Source organism: Macrotis lagotis, chromosome 1, assembly GCF_037893015.1.
Source record: "Macrotis lagotis isolate mMagLag1 chromosome 1, bilby.v1.9.chrom.fasta, whole genome shotgun sequence".
Lineage (NCBI taxonomy): Eukaryota > Metazoa > Chordata > Mammalia > Peramelemorphia > Peramelidae > Macrotis > Macrotis lagotis.
In genome coordinates, this window is record NC_133658.1 from 269,935,198 (window position 1) to 269,947,209 (window position 12,012).

General features: G+C 37.9%; 1 protein-coding gene across 1 annotated transcript in view; it reads left to right on the plus strand.

Moving 5' to 3' along the window:
* SS18L1 (SS18L1 subunit of BAF chromatin remodeling complex) overlaps positions 1 to 12,012 on the plus strand; it is a 56,013-nt gene that overhangs the window by 175 nt on the left and 43,826 nt on the right. The window lies entirely within an intron of this gene.

A 12,012-nucleotide genomic window follows, 5' to 3' on the forward strand; every position in this document is an offset into this window, starting at 1 on the left:
AAATGCTTGAAGGGGTAGGGGGAGCACCCCGGTGGGGGTGGGGGGACTGAATTTTGAGGTGCCGATGAATGTACAATGGCAGGGGAGAGGGGGAACTAGTGAATTCCGAGAATTGAAAAGATGGACAAGCGGGGGGAGGCGGCGGAACAAAGCAAGGTGTGCGGAGACTCCCCGGGAACTATTGCAACCAGTCGTTGTATCCCGGCGGGGCACCCGCGCCTGCAGCCGCGCAACTATTGCGGTTCTGTTCTGGCAGGCGTCACGCGTGGCAACGGGCGCTGCGAGCGGGCACGGGCGCGCAGGCACACACGCCTCTGGCAGGGGCCGCCCGGGCCAGCGCGGCCGCTATTCTTGTCATTTCTTTGTGGGAAACGAGCAGAGCCGCCTCGGTCCCCGGCAAGTTTGTTTTCCTGCTTCTCCCCTCCCCCCCCCCCCCGGCCTGGGGGAGGGGGCTGCGCTGGAAAGTCCGCTTTGTAAGGCGCTGTCAGCACCAGCAGGTGTGATGGATGCCGCCTGAGGCACCCGCACTCGGGCCGGGGGCGCGGGGGGCGCGCCTGGCCAGGGCCCGGGCGCGGGGGGGGGGGTTGTTTTTGTTTTTAATTTGGGGCCGGGGACCCTCCGGGAAGCCCCGAGTGAGCCGCGCGGCGCGGCCGGGAACTTGGCCGGGGGCGCGGGGGGCCGCTCAGGAAGAGCCTCGTGAATGAGACGGGGTGCCCGGCGCCCCGAGGCTGCGCTCCTCGAAGCAGATCACGCTAGCGGGGGCACCCTCTCCCCTCCCCGGGCCGCCGCGGGAAGGGGATGGAGACTGGCGGGGGGCAGAAACCTCGCTTCCCAACCCAAGCTATTTTTCAGTTATAATGGCGATGGCGAAAAGGTGTCTATGTGGAGAGTCGCCCAGGCGAGGCAATGCCGCCGGCCTGCAGCTGCGGCCGGCCCGGAGCAACGCTGGCGAGCGGGGCCGGCGGCCGCACGGGGCCGGCGGCCGCACGGGCTGCTCCACTCTCCGCTACCTGCCCAGGAACGGCTGGGTGCTGGCTGCGGGGCTGGGGGACACATACCTTAGCCTTTTCCCTTGTAACTTCCCCTTGGAGTGCAAAGGTATCCGTGCAGCTGCGTGGGGAGGGCGAATTAAACTTTTATCACCCCCTACTTCATCAACCCCCCAAAGAGGGAAATATCCAGCCACAAAGACTTGAAGCTCAGAAGGGGATATGAGAATTTTGGATTTTCATAAAAAGAAAAAGCCATATACACACACACACACACATACATATTTGTGTATCATCAGTACATATTCCTATTTTAGGTTGTTTTATTACACTTAATTTCCCCACCTTATTTAGCATGAATTTTGGTTCTAAGTGTGGCTTTTTTTTTAATGAAATTAAAATGGATTTTGTCATTCTTTTAAAAGTCTTTAAAATAGAACATTTCTCAAAATGGTAATTTTTTTATTTTACATTTATTTGACAATGTACAATTCAGAAAAAAATTATGTTATTAATGATTCCATTTCTGACTATTGTTGAATGTGTGTGATACTGGGACCAAAGAAAACATTGTAATGTCAGTGCCATTTCTCTACATCTCCATCTCCCTGATCTTGAAACACAATCCTTGATTCATAATATCTACTTGCCTGTGGGGAGAAGGGAGAGTTAAAAACACTAGAGTTGGGGAGGCTAGGTGGCGTAGTGGATAAAGCACTGGCCCTGGAGTCAGGAGTACCTGGGGTTCAAATCCGGTTTCAGACACTCAATAATTACCTAGCTGTGTGGCCTTGGGCAAGCCACTTAACCCCATTGCCTTGCAAAAACCTAAAAAAACCAAAAAACAAAAAAAAACCCTAGAGTTTAAGAATATATGAGCTCTGGGGGGCAGCTAGATGGCACAGTGGATAAAGCATCAGCCCTGGAATCAGGAGTACCTGAGTTCAAATCCAGTCTCAGACACTTAATAATTAACCTAGCTGTGTGGCCATGGGCAAGCCACTTAACCCCGTTTGCCTTAGCAAAAACCTAAAACAAAAGATATGAGCTCTGATATTGTGTGGTCTTGGAGAAGTCACTTAGTTGAAGTCAAATAAACAGTAATAACTGACTATAATGGGATACCAATTTTATAAAGTATTTGCATTCTTTATTTTGTTTCTTACACTAACCTGGTGAGAGAGTTTCAATATTACCTTTTCTCACAATTTTGAGGAAATTGAGTTGACCCATGGCTTGCTTTAAATTTTAGCTAAAGTCCCATCTTCTGTAAAAAAAAAAAAAAAACTTTCCCAGATATTTTTAATCTTAGTACCTTCCCCCTAAGATGATTTCCAAGTTATTATATGCTATTGTGAGGAGCCAGCCTTGTTATATGTTATTGTTAGAAAGTCAACCCTGAAGTGCTTTAAGGATGGAAGTTGTGAGAGTAGAATTGATTTTTTTTTTAAACTGAATGTGAACAATATTTCTTACTAATTTGCTTTTTAAATTTGTGGAGCCATTTAGCAATCCATCACATATAGACTGCTGTGACATAGGTTATTTACCTTGTTTCTAGCACTTAATAATTTGATTTTATTCCCTAGAGCTCAAAGGATTTTAGAACACAAAGAGACTGCAGAATTTGTCAGGTTTAATTGAGGAGACCCAAAAAGTAGTATGTTTAGGATATCATATTATTCCTTAAAATGTTGGGAAAGCAGATTCTCAACAGATCTTTAGTTTTGTCTTTGAAGAATTCAATTTTGTAGGAAAGTTAAACTGTAGACACAGGCACAAATAGAAAATATGAAAGGTACCCCACATCTGGAACATCATTGAATTCCTAGTTGTTATCGATATTTAAACTTCCTTAGCATAACAAACATAGCTATTTATTACTGAATTCACCTTGAATTTCAGCAAACCAAAGTTTATTATTTGCACCTTGCTCACAGACCATGCTGAAATCTCCCAAGTGATCTTAACCTGAAGGAGATTTGGACAGCTAAACATATTGATGTGATCTGAAGGAATCAGAGCCAAACTGAGTTATTCTGTAGGTTTCTCTTAAAATAACACTTGTTGCTAGAAAAAAGAAAAAAATCTGAAGTGAGGTGAAGATGTTGAGGCAACAGTGAATGAAGTTGCCTCACTGACTCAACTTGATATTGGCAGAAATCTCCTAGTTTCAAGTAGCAGAAGCATGATACTATAACAGTGAATGAAAGTTTGTGTGTGTGTGTGTGTGTGTATGTGTGTGTGTGTGTGTGTGTACTGGGAAGGGGAGCATCTTGATCACTGGGGAGAAAATAATTGGTGATGCAGACTGCTCTAATAGGATCAGGCTCAAGAACTGAAAAATAATCTGACATGATAAAACTGGAGGAAGTCTTCACTCTCCTTCATGCTTTGTTTGTTGAACATGTGCTAAGAAAGATGAGGAATGGGCCCAATTCATCCTTTACAGACTTGATGTCAGTCATCAAAATTCAAGTCCTGGCTAAGTGACCTAAAGCTAAATATACTCCCTAAGCTGCAGTTTCTATCCATAAAATAGGGATCATAATAATTGCTTATTAACTTCATTGGAGTTCTTGGGATCATAAGAGCAGAATGGTCTTAGAGATCATCTATAGTCTAATTTTACAGATGAGGAAACTGAAGCCCCTAGAGACTAAATAGCACATAATGCTAGATGGAAAAGTAGAAAAGAGTGTTAATCCTGGAATCAGGAAAGCCTGAGTTCAATTTGGCATCCACACTGTGTCACCTAGCTAAGTCACTTAGACATATCTGCTTCAGTTTCTTCAACTGCAAAATGAGGAACATAATAGTATCTCTCTTCCAGGGCTATAAGGAGGATCAAATGAAATATTTGGGGTTTTTTTACTTAATAGAATTTTATTTTTTTCCAATTAAAGATAGTTTTCAACATTTTTTGTAAGATTTTGAGTACTGCATTTTTCTACCTCCCTCCCTTCCCTCCTTCCTGAGTAATCTCATATAAGTTATACATGTACAATCATATAAATATATTTCTACATTAGTCATGTTGTGATGGAAAAATCAGTTGGGAAAGGGAAAAAACATGAGAAAGAAAAAAATAAATGTTAAAGAATGAAAATAGTATACTTTGGTCTGCATTCAGACTCCATTGTTCTTTCTCCGAATGTAGATGGCATTTTCCATCACGAGTCTTAAAGAATTGTTCTTGAACATTTATTGAGAAGATTTAAGTCTATCATAATTGATCATCACACAATGTTGCTGTTAACTGTGTACAATGTTCTCTTGGTTCTGCTCTCATGAAATAATATTTGTAAACGACTTAGCACAATGCCTGCTACATTGTAGGAGCTTAGTAAATACTTATTTCTTTTTTCCTTCCCTTAAGTAACTTGTCCAATGTCACACAGGCTGTATGGATCCAATGTGATATGGGATGTCAATGTTTTTTAAAATAGAATATGCTTTTTGAATATAAGGAGGTATTATTATTATTATTATTATCAAGTGCTTACCATATGGAGATTGCTAAATAGAAATCTCTGGAGAAATAGAAAGAAAGAATATGGTTCTTGTTCTCAGGTCAGGAAAAGGAAAAGGAAAAAAGACCATTTATGAGGAAAGGTAATTTACATGCCAACATATAAGAAGACCTCCATATACCCGATCATGTAGTTGCAATTTGGTGTTGTAAGATTAGTATAAACGGAAATTGTCAGGAAAATTTTCAAGGCGGAATGGGATTTGAGTTTGGCCTTGAAAATTAGCTGAAATTTGGATAAAATAATTTTGACTAAAAGAGGCAAGAGGTTGTTTAAGGAATGCACATTTTGCAGAGGGGGGAAACATTTTTTTTATCAGTTTGTAGATTGACAACATATCTCTAACTTATTAGTCTGATGGTTTTGGTTGTAGTTTTTTCTTCCACATAAATATTCAATAAATGTTCAGTAAATGAATGCTTTATTTTATGTATATTTTGTATGTTGTTTGCCATACATATGACGTGTATTATAATGGTCACTGAAAGACTATCATAAAGAAGCTAATGGAGAATTATATGGTTTGTATGAGCATGCTGCACCATATGAATAACTTCCAAGAAGAATAAGTGAGAAAAAATGTCATCAAGAAATGATACAACGGGAAGAGAAAATAAACTTGTCTCATGGTAAAGGGCTGGGATGATGGTTGGTCAGAGGACTCTACTGCTATTTTCATGGCATCAAGGGACAGTGAAGAGAGTTCACATTCGGTGTATCCTTACTTTCAAAGTTATAGGAGAATGTGACTACAACTCCCACAAGACAGGAAAAATGTGGATAGTTTGGGGTCTATCTTGGTGGAGGAACTTCCAAAAGTATGAGAGACCTCATCCATTTGAATCAATGCATTTTGCATCCAGGAACTTTAATTTTTACCTCTATATTCCCAGGATTTAGTTCATGATGTTAATTGTGTGTTGGCTCATTGTTGATTCAAGTGGCAGAAGATATAGAGCTCTAGTGTGAGTGAAGCAAAGATTCCAGCCTGTCCAAAATAGAACACATAATCTTTTATCCCAAACACACTCCTCTTCTAGATTTCTCTCACTTTGCCACCGCTGCCCTTCTAGCCATCTTGGTTTGCAACCTGTCCTCATGAGTTTTTGGTGACAAAAGGAATGTAGACAGAGCATATCAAGGTATATTAGAAAGTTTCATGAGGTTGAAAATTGCTGCATAGTCAGGCTGCATAGGGAGGTGAAGTCATATATATGGGAATTCTGAAACAGCAGATAGGAATCCACCTATGTCTAGTAAGCTATTTCTTTCTCAGATGCAGGGTATATACTTCAAGGTCTTATGTTCTGAAACAAGGAAGGCATTTTCTGTTGTTAATTACAACTGTTTGAGTCTAGATTGATTCTTATACATGTCTATGTGGTGACAATGAATTATTTTTCAGTATTTGAAGAGATGGGACATTCTATTGTTTTATGCAGCATAGAAAACATATTTTTTTAATTTTGGGAAATGTAACAATTTAGTAGTTCAAGTCAAAAAATGTTAATTTAAATTATTTGGGGGATCTTTTTTAGAATTTTACAATACTCTTTGAGATAATTGGCAATATTCTGGGGTGTCACTCATGTCACTCTGGGGTTTCCTGAATTCATTGTCTTATTCCTTAATTCTCTTTCAAAACTAAATTCTTAGTTTTTTTCCAATTAAAGATAGTTTTAAAGGTAGTGAAGATAGTTTTCAACATTTATTTTTGTAAAATTTTGAGTTCTGCCTTTTTCTACCCCCTTCCCTCCCCCTTCCCTATGATGGTTAGTAATCCTATATAAGTTATACAGTCATATAAATGTACAGTCATAAATATACTCATCACCACCATTTACTTATGTCTTAATTTCTTCTTAACTCTTTTTAGTCTACCTTCTTGACCCTATCATTTTAATTGAAATGATTCTCTTCAATGTTACTAGCTAAATCCAATGGCTTTTCTTAGTCTTCACCCTTCTTGACCCCACTTTGTCATTAAAGACTCCTCCTAGATTCTTTCTCTTTCCTGGATTTTTATGATACTGTTCTATGTTTCTCTTCCTACCTGTCTATTTCTTCTGTTGCCAAGTTATCATATTTCCTACCCCTTCGTGTGGGTATACCCTAGGACAGTCCTAAACTGTCCTCTCTCTTAACTCTTAGTGATTAAGTACTATCTCTATGCAAATAACTCCTAACTCTATTTAGCCAGCTGTCTCATCTCTTCCCTAAACTTTAGTCTTGCATTATATTCTATTGTATATCTCCACCTAGTTAATCCACAGACCCCTTAAATTCAATATGTTCTAAAGAAAAAATTATTTTCCCCAGTCCTACCCAGCCCCCAGATCCCTATTTCATCCCTCTCATCCCTCTCCTTTGTTTGATATTTTAAATTCCTTTACAGTCTGTCTCCAATTTATGCTTCTAGATGAATTTCACATTTTGCTTCTTCACATAGTTAATGTCTGAACCACATTGACTTTCTTGGTGTTCCTTCCATGGAGCCATGTCTCCTTCATCCATGCCTTCATACAAATTATTCCTCATGCCTGAAATCCCCTCTCTATTTCTGCCTCTTGGAAACATTTGTTTTCTGGCTCAGCCCTGGTGCTATCTTCTAGATTTCATCCTGTCATTAGCATTTTCCACACATGCTTTCTGTCGATTTTGTATATGTTTATATTGTATACAAGCAACTTCTACTCAATATGACGGATGACCATAAGAACAGAACTGTTTAATTTTTCACCAGAACTACTCAACACTTAACACAGTAGTGGCCACTTCATAAATATTTGTGGAATTTTACTAATGTGGGCAGTTTCCCCACCAACAAAGATCATGAAACCTGGACTATTCTTGGCCATGTTTTCTTATGTTTTCTCTAGTGAGGAACAACCCAATTCAATTAAAATCTTCCTTTTTCTCTCTGAAGAGTACCAATGTAGCATTCATTCATATTCCATTATGGATACATGACCAACCAACTTTCTTTTCAGGTGATAATAAAAATAATAACAACAATAATATTTTTTTATTCATAGCATTTCAGTAGGTATTTATTGTCTGCCTACAGCACTCCAAGTGCTATGCCCACCTTATACTACTTGTCACAGAGTAAGTGGAGAGTGAGAGTTTTGTCTTTTGATTATTTTCATAATAATTTCTCAATTGGCAGGGCAGGAATTACTCTTACTACACAGAGGAGAAAAGTTCAGTGATTTGTTCAAGGTCCTCATAGCTATTTAGCAGCAGAATCAAGATTCTTGCTCCAATGTCCTATGTGTCCCCCATAGCAACTATCACATGATTAGGAATCAATTATTGTTTAACTGAGAGTCATGAAATATAGGAACTAGAATAGACCATAGGGATCATTTAAAAATCAGTGAGACCCCGTCCCCACAATAACTAAAAAGAAAAGGTGCATTTTTCCTAAGTAGCAGAATGGTGACTGTAAGGAAATGTAGATTTTCCTATACCTTTTTCTCTGGAGAGGGAACACATATTAAATATGTCTCTTTTCACACATCTTAGAGTGACAGAGGTAGGTAAGCCTCAGGGATCTGGAGCTAAATGGAACTGGAATAAGACTTGTTCTGAGAGAGTTAAGTTGACTTGACTGATAGCTGCTAACAAGATGCTGATCTTCATATGATAGGTGGATTCTCACCTTTCTAAGGGAAAAGGTACCTGAAGAAAAAAGTAATTACCATGTTATAAAATAAATCCCATTCTCATGCTGTAATACTAAAGAAGATAGTTAAAAATTTTAGCCAAAATAATGGACATATGATCCATTTGGAATAATTTTCTTATCAATGATAAAACTGAGTGTTATTTTGGGGGATGTATTGGTACACACATATTTGGACTGATGAAGAGTATATAAATTGTGATCTATATGATGTCTTTATCATGGGTTCACTCAATTGCTGCTACTTGATGATATTTATACTACTGATCAAAGTATTTAATTTATTAATTTTTAAGCTTGTGATATTGGGAAAGCATTGTCATTTATGTGAATGTCTAGGTATAGACAAGCGCGCGTGTGCACACACACACACACACACACACACACACATACACACATTTTCAGATTTTGAATTGTTATGTCACTGTTTTAAGGAGCTGATAAGGAAACTCCCTGCCATTTTACATCTGAGACTTCTGCAACTTAGTGTCTTAGAGCATTGCTTAATATCCTGGAAGATTAAGTGACTTGCTCAGTGCTACACCTATATGTGTCAAAAGAAGAACTTGAATTCTTAAAATGAAGTCTTCCTGACTTCAAGGTCAGTTTTCTATCCAGTATGCCATGCTGCCTCTGATAATCATCATCATCATCATCATCAATAATATCTGATATTTATGCAGCATTTTAGAGTTTACAAAGCGCATTAAATAAAATGCCTCAATGGAATCTCTGAAACAAAAAAGGGATCTGGAGATATAGCATAATTTAGTGATTCCCAAGCTAATCTGATTTGGTACATTTTAGTTTTTGATACATATTGATAATACAATGTTGAGCTAATGTATGAAATACTCCTGAGATAAAGAAATTTAGGGAAATTTGGGGGACAAAATAGTAATTTGAGCCAGTTTTCATATAGAAGTTGTCATATGTTGTAAGTACTTATAAATACTTTGATGGGTCTCTGATATGACTAGTATAACCCCTCTATCAATATAGCTAGATCACAGCTCCTCCAAGCCACTTGTCCTATAAGATTCTTGTTCATGTCTGGAAGTGCTGTAATATTTCATGAATAAATACTAGCAAAATACTTGGGCTTTCTGTTTGCTATTTGTTACACTTGCTATCTGTTGCAAAGCATGTTTACCTTGTTGCCTTTCCATTGACAGTTTAGTCACTTGTATTTCTTTCAGAAATTCTTTAGGAGAATTTTTAGAAGTTATGGTATCCATTATTCCTATTAAGTTATAGCTCCACCAGGGTATATTGGGTTAAAATATTTTTGGTACATATAGAACTTGATACTTATTATTTTAGAGGGGAAAATAACACTAACCAACATTGTCTGAAAGACCCCTTTTTTCATTCTCCATTTTGAACAGAGAATAGTTTGGAAAACCTTCAACTAGTTCATCTGTTCAAATGAGATAATGTATTTAGTAGCATAGATTTAGAGCTGGAAAAGATATACTAGCAGCCCATCTAACGAAATTCCCTCAGTTTTTCAAATGAGGAAACTGTTCAATCCTGTCTGTATAAGTATCAGATATTTAGTTGTCTTGGGCATGTCCTAAAGATCTTCAGGAAATGAGATTTTATAATCACTTTGATTTGAGGAAGACTGTTCCTACTTTAAAAAATATATTTCTCCTCACCTTTTTCATGAGATCTGAAAAAAATTATTTTACAAGGATCAAACTGAGTATTTCTAGAAAACTGGGTATCTTCAATCTGAAAATCTGAAATAAAAGAATATTTTAGAGAAGTGAAAAAAGGTAGAAGACTGGGGCTCAGAAAACAAAGTAAGGGAGAAAATGGCTGGAGTGCTCTAGAGAGGGCTGTCCTCCCTTTTAAAATTTTTTATTGAAACAATAGATATTATATTTTGATTTGCCAATTTATTAAGAACTCTGAAGTTGCTCGACATGTTTTCTAAAGTGTTTTAGTTAGACCCACAGACCAATTACATAAAATCACCCTGTGGGCCCATGACCCCTCAGACCACATTTTGAACAGCTCTGGTCTAGAGGGTCACCCGATGAGTATTAATAAGCATTCTATGGTCACTTGGCTTGGCCTTCAGTATTGGCACTTTTTGCGGGGGGGGGGGGGGCAAAGCAATGGGGTTAAATGGCTTACCCAAGGCCACACAGCCAGGTAATTAAGTGTCTGAGGCCAGATTCGAACTAAGGTACTCCTGACTCCAGGGCCAGTGCTCTATCCACTGCACCACCTAGCCACCCCAGTATTGGCACTTCTTATTACTGCTCTTTAAGACAGTTGATAACTAATTACACTACTCTTTATTCTCAAGTCTTCTAAGACTTTGAATGGAAAGAATGACGAAAGCAATCTCCCCTTGTGAGACACCTAATGCTTAAGGATGCAGAGTTTAACTATTCTCGATTAACTGAATACAAAGTATTTACTCTAGCCCCATTTTTTTCTATATTGAATCCCATCCACCCCCTTTAAAACTCCTAGAATACTGATTGTTAATGTGCCATCCAAGAGAATCAGAGGATATTTTGCATACATTTTATTTCAGCAGTACCACTACTTGGTCTTTATCCCAGAGTTCATAAAGGGGAAATTACATGTATAAAAATATTTATAGCAACTCTTTTTGTAGTGACAAAGAATTGGACATTGAAGGGATGCCCATCAATTGAGGAATGACTGAACAAATTGTAGTATATGAATGTGATGAAATACTATTGTTTTTGCATAAGAAATTGTATTGTATTGTGTAAGAAATCATGAATGGTTGTACTCTAAAGAAGCTTGGAAAGATTTGCATGAACTGATATTGAATGCAGTAAGCAGAACTAGAATTTTTTTACACATTAACAGTTCTATTGTGTAAGAAACTACTATGAGGGACTTGCTCTTCTCAGTAGTACAATGATGAAAGACAATTCTAAAGGACTTAGGATGGAAAATATTATCAGTGTCCAGAGAAAGAACTCAAGGGAGTCTAAAAGCATATCAATGCATACTATTTCCAGTTTTTAAAATGTTTTATGCTTTTTTCTCTCACATAGTTTTTCCCTTTTGTTCTGATTCTTCTTTCACAACATGATTAATTTGGAAATACATATAATATAGTTATACATGTAAGACCTATATTAGATTACTTTCTGTAGGGGGAAGGGAAAGGGAAGGAAGAGAACTCAAACTCAAAACTCCAAAAAAAAAGGGAATATTGAAAATTGTCTTTCCATGTAATTGAAATAAATAAATAAATCTTAAAAGTCTTGTGATGGAAATTACCATTGATATCCAGAAAAAGAACTGTGGGGTTTAAATGAAGACCAAAGCTTACCATCTTTAATTTTTAAAAGTTGTCTTTATGTATTATGTAGTTTTTCTCTAATTTTTTCTTCTCTTTGGATTCGATTCCTCTTTCCCAACATGATCAATATGAATTTTTGTTTAGCATGGCCTTACAAGTAGAGCCTATATTAGATTGTTTTCTGTCATTGGGGGGGGGGAGAAAAATGTAAAACTCAAAACCCTGCAAAAAATGATTGGTGAAAACTACCATTTCATGTAGTTGGAAAAATAAATAAAATAATATAAAAAAGCCAGTAAGAACAATTTTATGGCTCTTTGAACATAGTTCCAGATTGTTCTCCAAAAAGGGTGGATCAATTCACAACTCCTTCAAAAATGCATTTGTGTCCTAGTTTTCCCACATCCCCTCCAACATTGATCATTTTCCTTTTTTGTCATATTGGCCAATCTGAGAAGTATGGGTTCATACATCAGAGTTATTTTAATTTGCATTTTTCTA